This window comes from Eretmochelys imbricata, chromosome 15 (assembly GCF_965152235.1).
Source record: "Eretmochelys imbricata isolate rEreImb1 chromosome 15, rEreImb1.hap1, whole genome shotgun sequence".
NCBI lineage: Eukaryota > Metazoa > Chordata > Testudines > Cheloniidae > Eretmochelys > Eretmochelys imbricata.
The window spans coordinates 28,803,411-28,815,712 of record NC_135586.1 but is presented as its reverse complement, the minus strand read 5'-3'; positions in this window follow the sequence as shown (position 1 = coordinate 28,815,712).

Below are 12,302 nucleotides of genomic sequence, written 5' to 3'. Positions count from 1 at the left end.
TGGAGGAATGATTAGCTGTCTTCATTTTCACCAACATTGTCTTGTTATTGGGACAGCTAAACCTCCTTAAACTGTGCTCATTATGAGCAGCATGGATGGGAAGGGCTCTTCAGCTGAGCCTGAGGTACAGTGTGAGGTGTTGCTGTGAAACATGCAAGATTTTTTAAACCATCTCTGATTTTCAGTCTCTGGAGAGCATGTGTGAGCCTATGGTGGCTGGAGACTGGAGTCCAAGCCTGGTTTGTTCAGGTCATTATGAAGCCAGTAGGCTGCTAGTCCTATGCATATCATCGCAAATCTCCACACACAATGGGCAGTTCCTTCACAAGAGTGTCAAAGGAGAACGGCAGAGACCAGTGTCCTAGAGCCCAGTCAAAACTGAGGGGTGCCAGCAGAGCCAGGAGGAAGGAGCTCATGGCTGGCATAGCAGGGGAGCTGCAGGTCAGGGCGGAGGGGTGTCATCGGCGGAGCCGGTGCAGGGAGCATCCCAGGGCTAGAATGGTGTGTGTGGGGGGAGTGGGGGTGGCTGCAAATGTAACGGCAGAGCTAAAATGAGAAGCTTGCCTGGCACCTGCCTGCATCTTCTTTGGATCAAACCTTTGCTATCAAGCCATTCGGTTCTTGAGGATCAACTTCCCTCAAAAATGTGTCAAGGCAAAGCACCCGATCCCCGCATCGAAACCATTCACCACTTTGAAAAGTCCTGGCTGACTCAGACGGATTGTCTTTTATCTCAGCACCTGACTGCCCCCTCCCCCAAGGCGAGAGGCCTCAATGGCAAAGCAACATGAAGGCCCCAGTTCTTAGAGCACAACCGCTGGAAGCAACTAGGGCAGACGCTTCTGATGCAATTCTCATGCACTTGATGATAAAACCCCCACTGATGGCAGAAGAAAGATAACCTAGAGCTGGGTGAGTAATTTAGTTACCGCGTAGCAGCGACCCGGCTCTGACTCTGTCTAAAGGGGCCGGTCCATGGTCAGGTGACCAGAATGCAAATGACTTTTTATGCTGCAGGCTCCCAAGGCACTTTTGAAAATCGCTCTCTTCATATTAACACCCTGCTTCATTAACGGGTTCAGGATCTCGAATGCCGCCCCCCCCGCCCAGCAGTCAGAGAACCTCAGTGTTATACCTCTCCCACAGCTCCCATCAGCACAGCCCCTCCTGCCCTCCCCAGGATCATGTGGTGGCATTGGTTCATAGTGGCTCAGTTCATCTGCTCCCAGACTACCACCCACCGAACCCCAACCACCACGTGGTGCAGACCCCAGAGATTTCCTTGGAAGTCTCCCATCTCAGCGTTGCCCAGCCTGGACTCGCCTTCGCTTGCTAAATCGGACACGATCGTAAGCCACGAGCTACAGGTACCTGTTCGACTCCCTCATAATGGCAAAAGAGACGGCCTGTTTCCCATGCCGGAGTTGAGGGGGTGGCCACAAAACCACCCCCCTCCCAGCGAATGTTCCGGTTCTTTTGTGAACAACCTCAGGCCTACACTCCGGACCTATCACAGTATAATTACGTCACTCGTGGGCATGAAAAATCCACACCCTGAGCGACGGAGTGACACCGACCTACGCCCGGGTGTAGACAGTGCTGTGTTGGCGGGAGAGCGTCTCCTGTTGACAAAGCTACCGCCTCTCGGGAAGGCAGATTAACTACGCCGACGGGAGAAGCTCTACCAACGGCGTAGTAGGGTCTTCACTAAAGCACCACCGTGGCACAGCTGAGAACTCTGCACTGGTGCAGCCGCCCCACTGTAGCCCTGTACACGAAGACAAGCCCCCAGGTGCGCTTGGAGGGGAAAACGACAGGTGAAATTCCTGGCAGAGCGGAGCACCTGCACTAGGCTCTTTGCACAAGCAGGGTATAAACGAAGCATAGGGGGTATGCAGGTCATGTGCACAGACTGCGTAAGCACAGAAAAAGGAGAGTAGGACCACCAGCGAAGAGTGTGACCGGAACAGATCAACCCGGCTTCTTCTCCTTGTGCAAATGCCATACTCGCTCCTGGGCTCCAGACAGGTGGTTCTGAAAAATGGACCACTGCCATCAGGCCAGATCCTCAGCTGGGCTAAATCTGCACAGCTCCCTGTGCTTCATAGGTCTTCCCTGGTGCATCTGGGAAAGCACGTAGCTGCTGCTATCGCATGATACTGAGGAGCCTTGTCTTCAACGGATCAACATCACTTTATACCAGCTGGATATCTGGCCCTGTGTAGGGATGCACTAGCTAGTTCACTGAAAAGCAGAAGTGACCCAAACCTCTGCCTAAAGCTTTCTCTGAACCCAAACCTGAGGGGGGGGGCAGATTTGTTGCAGTTCTGATAACTTTGCACCCATTATTTCTTTATTGAATGTGTTTCTGTGCCCCTAGCTTCATTGAAGACTAGAAATATTAAGTACCAACTTGTAGCTGGCTCAGCTGTTCTCCTGGTGTTTCTAATCCAATGCAACCCAGAAATAGGTTATTTCCAGACCAGAAAACACCCGGACCTGGACAGCCCCATGAAACTCTCTTTAAATGTGGTCGTTCTCCTGCATTTTCCAGACTGTTCTGCATGACAGATGAGAAGCAACCATCGGAAACCTCTCCACCACAAAGCCATCCAGCATTGGCAACAAACTCCTCATTGCAGCCTGCCTAATAGAGCACACATCTGAGTGCAGAGGGAGGTTTGGTCACGGCCACTGTTTCCAATTAATGCTCTCCAACCAACAGATGTTCCTTGGTTATGTGCACTTAGAAAAAGAATGGATTTTACATTCATATTTCCCTCCCTAATCAAAGTAACATGCAACAGACAATTTGCGCTTCCGGGGTTCCTGCTATCTGAAGATCTCAACAGGCTTTACAACTATAAGCCTGATAAACCCCTGTCAGATAGGTTGGTGTTATTAGATGGAGAAACTGAGGCACAGTGAGAGTAAGTGATAGAATCCGGCTCTCCTGATTGCTGCTCCACAAAACCGGCCTTCCTCTCAGGATTAGCCAACCCAGTCATTGTTCAGCGACTGCCTGTCAAACTGCTTTAGCTGTGTGTCTACTGCTCTGTTGTGCAAAGATACCTGTGTGAATTCCTTCAATGCCCGGGCCCCTTTCCAAGCTACTTTCCCCCATGGGAGGTCAGGTTTTCGAGTCAGCTCAGCCCCCACAAATGAGGCCAGATTTTCAGGCTGGCTCCGCTCCCAGCAGCTCTCACGGTGACACTTACAGCTAGATTTTCAGAAGAGCTGCTCAGCACATGGGGCCTACGCTTTGCTAGAAGCCTGGCTCTTAGCCTTTGTATCTCTGTTGCCTCGGCTACCACCTCTATACTGATGAGAAAGTAGCCTTCTCCAGCCCTTGTCCCGGCTCTCTCTGGCCACACACTATCCGTCTGGACCCCATACACGTCTGGCACCATCTCCACTTTCTTTGGCCACACGTCCCAAAAGGCACAAGTTCTTATTGTGGGCAAGAGGAACGTACCCAAGGGCAGCTCGTGCCAGGAAAATTACCCCTGGAAATGTCATCATCAAGCCACAGAACCCTGAGGAGTCAGTGTAATTTGGAAAGGTCTAATTACATTGCAGCCCTTTGCCTTGCTGTGAGTGAGAGAGAGAGAATATCTGTATACAGAGGCTATTGCGTGTCTCTAGCTAGGCTTGCCAGACCCCTCTTCAGACAATCTATATGCAGCTCTGGGTTCGTCGCTGGGGTTTGCGCTGCTATTTAGCAGCATTTACAAAGGGGTGAGAAAGATTTTTAAAATGCGAATGAGACAATTAGTAGCAGACTGAAAACGTGGAGAGAAGATTCATGAACCCTGAACTGCTCACGCGAAGGACAACGGTGCAAAACTGACTGCTAGCTTCCCGTGAGTGTCTCGGGAGCTCCCCCTAGAGTCAGGGCAGCAGGCCACTGTGATCTCTTTCCTTTTCCAGCCTTTCTTTCTGTTCATTCAGGTCTTTCCGGCTTCACGGTTCCTCTTCATCACACTGAGGGCCAGGCAGCAGGCACAGACACATAGATTAGGGGGAGGGATAGCTCAGTGGTTTGAGCATTGGCCTGCTAAACCCAGGCTTGTGAGTTCAATCCCTGAGGGGGCCGATTAGGGCAAAAATTGGGGCTTGGTCCTGCTTTGAGCAGGGGGGTTGGACTAGATGACCTCCTGAGGTCTCTTCCAACCCTGATATTCTATGATTTATGCTAATTATCATTGCATTTAGCGTACTTTAATGCTCTAATCAATTTATATCCACTGCTCTCAGCCCTATATCTGAATGAGCTCTTATTACTAATGACTTAGGGATGGGCCAATAACTCACAACAGATAACTGATCACTTTTTCTGCTAAGTGTCCCCAAGCAGATCACAGTTACCTCTGGTGTATTTGTTACTGAACACATCCTTTTTGCATTTTACTTTAAACCACCCAGATTGCTCACAAACAATTCTCTGAACGTAGCCAATCCCGAGTAGCTAAGAGTGGTCAGATCAGTCACATGATATTGTTCCTGTTCCCTGATTGGATGAGTGAGCAAGTGTGACCACTTCCTTGTGTGGATTTAAAATTCAGCTTCTCCACGTGACACTGAAATTCGCTTTACAGGAGCCTTTGTGCTAGTGAAACCCACCTGTAGGATGGACCAAAGGGGGCACAGGCCCATGGTGTGTTACAGGACTAGAAGAGCTTTATGCCTGGTAATAAGGGTGACAAGTTAGAGGGACAACATTTGTTTTTTAATGCCATTTGATTGCTAGGAAAGTTCCACTGAATTTTTCTAGCAAGAATAGAGTAACCCTCTCACACAAAGATATACACAGTCACACACACACACTGATATGCACACCGCCGTACGCACACAGACACGCACCAGTGGCTGCCCGGTGTACAACATATACGTACGGACAGCATCCATTTTCACTCTTTTCCCCTCCGCTTCTTTGTGCCACACTCCCTGCACATTTCCTGTTCGCTCTGCTGCAGTAGGGTCTGTCTTTCAACAGTTTTCCCTTCTCCTTCCATCTCCTCTCCTGTTTCCCCGCCCCCGACCCCATCTTTCCAAAGCCGGACACAAATGCAATAACAGCCTGGACGTTCGGCTGGGTTTGAAATGAGTCGAAGAGTTTCCTGTCCCTGGGAGGCAATGAGGCCTATGCAGACTGATCCCCAGGGTCGCCTTTTGCACCGTCCTGTTAATCACAGCCCTTTGAGACTGTCATGCTTCAGTCCAGACTCCCACAATCGAATGAAAAGCAAATTTACAGCTAAGTCGTCAAAGGGGCTTCAGGAATTCCCCAGCAGCAATCCCAGGCAGACTCTTCTGATTGGCTGCTAATTCAGATTCACATATAATGAGCCAGCAGCTATTCAGTCACAAAGGTGCTATGGGGAAAATGTCACCATTAATTGTGACCTTGTTGGAACAATGGGAGAAATCTATGAAAACCCTCAAATTCAGAGGGTTCTTTGGTTTAACTTTAACTTTTTGTAAATTGCATTTTTGCTGCTGGGAAGTGGCTGAGTTCTAAATCTCCGATTCCCAGCCTTCCAAAGGCCACGCCCCAAGGATTTCCCGTAGATGAGAATGGCTGCATGTCACTAGGGGGGCTAATATGAATTCACCTGGTCCTGATGTTGTCTGCGACAATGCATTGTGAAGGAGCGTTCAGGCCCTCCCCCCCCCAAAAAAAATTTTAAGGTGGCCTAAGGGAGAGCACCAAGCAAGCCTAAAAGTCTCTTTTTTGACTGTCACAGGAACCAGAACCACCTTATACAACATTTCCCCTGTTATTTCACCAGTCAGGCGAGTGCGCCACTTGCATAATCACAAGCACTCAGCCTGGATAATGACTGTGGCAGAATCTGTCTGCCCCGTTGCCTACCCAAGTCAAAGAGCCAATAAAAGGGGTACAAAAGTGTGCATACAAAGCAAGTAATGGCTCGTCTGTGCGTACCCACGCAGTGGCTTGCAGGCATCCGACGTTCCTATGCATCCTTAGGGATACACCCATTATGCCCACACATGAAAATCTGCCCCACATGCCATTAGGCAGGCAGGAGACATGGCCCGAACACACTGCCCATTCTGCTGGTACCCAGCTTGCTGACCTGAAAATGATTGGCTTGTGCATGAGCTTCTGTTCTCCCCTTTGCCCTGCTCGGGGTCGGTGGGGAGAATAAACAGGAGAAGGAGGCGCTGAAAAGGGTCACAAATAAGACAGGCCTTTGCCCTTCAGTGATCTGAGAATGCTCAGTTTCTAATGGCACCCTTGTCGCCCCTCTTGCACAAAGAGAATGCCATGTAGTGTGCAGTGCAGATGGGTCAGCAGGGGCCTACACACAAGCATACACCTTCTCAGGCCCGGCACCCAGCTCTTGCCATGAGCAGATTGTACGCTGATACTGTCTATCAGGCATTCCCAGGCAGGGCAGTTATGCTAGCTCAGATACAAGCCACCAGGTCAATCAATCCTCATGCCTCAGGGCGGAAACTAATTTCCAGCTCGGGGTCAGGAGGGAATTCTCCCCATCACCCATGTTGCAGCATTGCACGAGGGGTTCTGGAGGACGGCACGAGAATTGCTCCTCAGTCTGACTCACTAGCAGATTTTCCAGCCTCCTCTTTATGTGATGTGGAAGATGGCTTTGCTCGTCAATAAATGGGATCAGATCGTGTAATGGCCCCCTCCCTCCCGCCCTCCTTCCCACCTGTGTTTCAGATCAGCTGCAAATTCCACAGGGCTTATGTTCTTGGCTACACACCACAGCTATTTAGGATTCTGCTGACTAGAGGAGGAGGGGAGAGTGGAGGGTTTGGGGGGGGCCTGTGCACGAGTATCCCTTATTTCCCCAAGTCTGCAGGCAGCGTGGACACCAGGCATCTTGCAGGACAGTATCTTTGTGGCATTGCATCCAATGCAACAGCAAGGCAAGAACACGGCCCTCTCGACTCAGCTCTGGCTGATGGTACAATAATACGCCAAGCCTGTTGGAGTGAGAGGCATAGCAGTAGCTGTGGCCATTAACTTTTTCTTTAATACCATTTTCATCATATTGGAGAGCACTGTGCTGTGCTGGGAGTGGGAGATCAGGCTCCTGGATAGACACAGAGCCCCAGTGAAAACGGTTGGTATTTCAGATTGCCATCACCATGGTCCGTTGGGGCGGCTGCTCGGGAGGGGATGGAATTCAAACCCTGATCGGGCATGGAAGATAGCACTGTGCTAACCTCGGGTTCCCAGGCATCCCGAGCAACTCAAAGGCGAGAAGGGGAATTACAGTGCTTATAAACCACGATCGTATGGGGATGCTCACCGGATATCACCAGCTCAGACGCACGCACATAAGGAAGCTTCACACTTGAAATGAGCGCTCCCCAAATGACTCGGATCTGGTGCAAGTGCCGGACAAAGGTTCAAGTCGGTTTTCCCATTCCTAGTAAACATGCACGGGGAGGCGCCTGTGCTCGTCGAATGTGTGTATCTATTCAACAAAACCCTCCTCTGAATCTCAGTAAGCATCAGAGCGAGTTCCCACCTGGGTTCTACTTCTGAGTCGGTTCATTTCTTATTTTCTCCAGACTGGTTCCCCATCCCTATTGCAGATGAACCTCACGATTCCTTATGTGGTGTGAACACACTGTGGGAAATAAATAAATAACAATGGGCCTGTAGCAGGGCCAGGGGGCCAGGCAGAGCCCCTTGAAGAACCAGGGTTTGGGCCCGTAGAGGGGATGATAAGACCCAGCTGGGCAGGGGTCAGGTAACTGCCTGATGAGAACCTGGATCCTAGAAAGGCTGATAGAGCTCAGATAAGGAGGAGAGCTTGAGGGGACAGGTTGGTTTCTCGGGCAAGGGAAAGGCCGAGGTAGATGGTCCATAGGAGGGATGGGGAAGAGATGCCAGGAGCAGGGAGGTGTGAGCCAGGTGGCTGTTGGACTTATGTTGAACTGGTTTATTATGGGGTTTGCAGGAGATTGTAGGTGGGAGTGGTCAATGGTGTCCTGGAGAAAGGGTCTGAGCAGACTCTGGGGTGTGGCGTTTAAGCTTCCCTGGGCTGGGAGACAGGACAGCAGCCTACAGGGTCCTGATGTGAATTTGGACAGAAATCAGTGGAAGATTTCCCTGAGTAATGACCACAGGACTTGGAATAACAATGATTGACCCTGGGGCTCACTTGTGATGAGCCCTCTAGTTACTTACATGGTTCTTGCCACCACAGGGCCTGAACACCTCCCAGTCAGGAGTGGATTTTATCCTGGGAGGCCGGACAGTCTGATTCTCCTTTTACAGAGGGGGAAAAGGCACAGGGTGGAACAAGTGACTTGTCCAGGTCACAGGGGGATGTGTGACAGCGTCTAAGTGCAGTGATCTACCCACTAGCCCACCGTCCTGTCTCATGAAACCTCGGCAGCTGGACAAAATCACCAGGCCTGTGGCTCTTACAACATTGAAGAGGTCTAGATTTTAGCTGCCTTTGTTTGCATATGGCACATTCTTACCCTGTTGACTGAATTAGGAAGGGGATGGGCCCCTGGATTTCAGTTGACTTCACAAGCAGAATGGCATTTAATTTGTCCAGGATTATTGCACTAGATGCTGACCAGATTAGAACCACATAGTGTAAAATGCTGGTTAAGGCTTAGCAAGGCCAGTTGTCTCCAGATAGGCAAACTGACTAACTGGTTGCTGAGGGCGTAGAGAAAGATTAGAGACTTCTCACTTCAGATCCAGCCTAGGATTTGACTCCCACCTGACAGCTGTTCAGTGCGCTCATGACAACTGTTTTTCTACCGTGCTCCTCACCAGGTGATGTGACATCTATCCACTCACTTCTTAAAGGAAAATGTGCCCATCATGACTGGTGTTACTAGGCCCCTTTGTTTGCAGAAATATCAGACACTGAAGGGGCCCCGTTGTGTTAGGTGCTGCACAGATGCATAAGAAGGGCCCTTGCCCTGAAGCACTTGCAGTCTAAATAGACCAAAGCAACAAAGAAGAGAGGTGAAGTAACTTGCCCAAGGTCACAGAGTGAGTCAGTAGCAGAGCTGGGAACAGAGCCTCCTCTGCTAGACCCACTGCCCCTCAATGCTACCTACATAGAAACACTCAATATTAATAGTGGTACAACTATTTTAGTACTACCTTTGTTTACCAAAGCTGCTGCCACTCTTCTGTTCACTGATCACAGTTGACCCTCTGGCTAATACCCCCTCCTTCATTAGGCAGGTGTAGCTGGTGTTCCTCAAGGAAGAAGATTTTACAGGACATGCTGTGTCGTCCATATTCAAGAATGCCCTGTAATCAGAGCACTTTGCTCTCCCTTATTACAACAAATATCTTTTCCCTGTAGAAACTGCTTTGTAGCTGTGTGAGGTACTTACGACAAGAGGTGCTAGAAATCAGTTTTGTCCAGCTAGCTGCTTTGATACCCCTTTTATTTTGATATGGGGAAGAAAATCCCATCTCTAGCCGAAATTGTTAGTGTAATAACAATACCCAGTAGAGTGCAACAGAGCTTGCTTTATAGTTAGCTCAGATGCCAGGATGGCGAGTTAAAAAAGCAGGTGAATTTACAGTTGTGGGGAAATGGGGGGAAGGGGATATCAACAAGCAAAAGAGATTTCCTAGTGGCCTAAAAAGCCAAATGGCAAGTACAACTTCAACCATCCCACCCCAAAATATCCCAGTCTTCCCTTCCGGGAGCTCCAGGACACAACGCTGCTCACACAACGCAGCAAAGGGGAGGGAGACTGGAACTAAATAAACACCGAAATCTCCCACTGATGAGAAATAGACTGGGGGGAGGAAACACTGACCGGGACTGGCCGTGGAAAGAGGTCGCAACGGCCCACCCAGCTGTGGGAGGGAGAAGCTGTGGGTGGAGGAAATGTAGCAGGACTTCGGTGGGTAAGCCAAAGGAATATGGGCCTTGGGGAGGAAGGTGGTGCATGGTTGTGGGAGCTGGCTGGGGGGCGGAAGAAGCAGCTGGGAGCTACCTGATTCCATCAGAACCTAAAGCTGATTGTGAGGCTTGAGCAGTAAGACATGAGTCGTCTGTATTTTTGGTGTCATCAGGCTGCTCGGATGTTCAGGCCCAGGCAAGAAAAGGTCTGTTTTTTGTATCTCACGGAGCGGTTGAGGGGGAGAGATGAGAGTTGCTCTGGGCCACTGTTGAGAGAGGCAGAGTGGCTCCAGGTTTATTTCATCTGCCCTTGTCCATCACGGGAGCTACTGGACTGAAAACATACCTTTGCCTGGGATGTATCCATGGTACTTTGTGATACCACGGGAGGCTCAGAGACAGAGAGAGCAACCGCACCTAGTGAATGGGTGTGACAGAGTGGGGCTACCGGGAGAAGACTGCAGAGCTCTGCAGAGCCAACACACGCCAGAGTCCAACAAAAGCAGGGCACTACAGCCTGTTTCTCAACCATCCCGCCCCAGCAGCCAGGTCACAATCTTGTCTTGACCAGTCAGACTTCACAATATCTCCAGGAGGTAGCTAGTATTATGACCCCACCCCCATTTTAATGAGGGGGACCCTTAGGCACAGAAAGGTGAGTCAGTAGCCAAGGTCATGCAGTAGCAGAGCTGGGATTTGAACTCAGGACCTCCTGTCTCCCAGTGCTCTACTTAAAGAGCCAAGGCAGGTGAGGGAATAACTTCTGGTGGTGAGATAGCTACACTGAGCTCTTCTTCGCTCGCTTCTGCAGATACCAGCAAAGTGCTCGTGGCTGCCTGAACTGTGTCCAAATCTGCATATTTATTGCTGGATGCTCCTGTTGCTGGGAGAGGCAGATGTGTGATTACCTTCCATGTCTTATCCTCGTTAGTTAGATTAGGCCTTTTAATGCCCTTTCTAAATTAATTGTGCAGCTAAAACGGACAGAAGCTGTTTTGATTCACCCCTGGGCATTAGACCAGCGGCACCAGAGCGCCTTATTGCAGAGGAGTTTGTGAGGAAATGGAGGGCGGCTTCATTCAGCGAGACCAGGTAGCTCCTTCCCGTACATCTGTGCAGGAGAGCATCCGCCTGAGACAGCCTCCTTCTCAAGAGGCTGTTGCAACGGATCTTCAGAGGGGGCAAACCTGGCTCCAGCTGCCCCAGGGAAGAGATTCAGCGGTTTCAAAGCCAGAAGTGACCATGGTGATCCTCTGCTCTGACTGCCTGGGTAGCACAGGCCAGAGACCTGCCCCACAGTCATTCCTGGAGCAGAGCTTTTAGAAAAACACGCAGCTGCTTCTTCAGCCTCCCTACTGATTGTCAGTGACGGAGAATTCACCACGACCCTCAGGAAATGGTGCCGGTGGTTAATTCTAGATTACTCTGCATCAGGGACTCAAACCTGGGTGTCCCAGCCCATCCTCTAATCCCCAAGCCTTAGAGCAAGTACCTGCCTTGGTCTCCCGCTCTCCCCTTCCCAGACCCAAAAACCGATAAGTCTCTGAAAAACATTTTGGCTTTCACGGAAAACCATATTTTAATGAACACGTTCCGACTGGCTCTGGTTAGGACGCCCCTCACTGGTCAGGGCTTAGCCTTTGTCATGCGCCTGAGCCTTGCTCCTCCCAGGAAATGGGTGTCTCCCACTGAAACCAGCTGGCCATCCCCTCCTTCCTGACACAGACCGAAATGCCGGCCAGCCGGGGCCCATATGTTACATCCGTGCATAGGTTTAGCAGCACCTCTCTTTGGGAGCTCTAGGAGGAGCTGTCTGCCTCGGACGCAATGCCTCTGGGAACTGCTGCTTGGGCCATGCATATCCACCCCACCCCTGATATGGGGCTGGGCCTGGAAAGCACAGCATTGCTGGTGTGCCCCCCGTCACCTAGTCAGTGTGCTAGCCGGACTCTCCTGTTAGCACCGGACTCGAAAGATAAACGGTTTACTGCTGCCAATGGGCCGATCCCTGCTAATGGAGCTTCTTTGCCTGAAAGTGTCTCTTTGTCCACCTAGGCTTAGAGTTCTTCCTATGCTTCTGCAAACGATGGGGGACTACTACCTAGTACAGCTCTCTGGGGGCACAGGGCAGAATGGGGTGCCAGCATCACTCTGCAGCAATAGCCCTCCCCCCCAGAACCCAACGGGCAGTTCTCTGCTGGGGTTATCCCTTGATGTGACTTGGGGTCTGGAGCAGGGTACCAGCTGCTCACCAGGGCATCACCCCAAGCTGATATCCTATTGGGGTTCTCCGAATGCCTAGCCGTGGGGGCACCGGGAGAGAGGCAGCTTGGGGTGTCAGGTGATGCTGACAGAATATCAGGACGGCCCGGAGCACATTATCACAACGTATTTGCTGTAGAAACA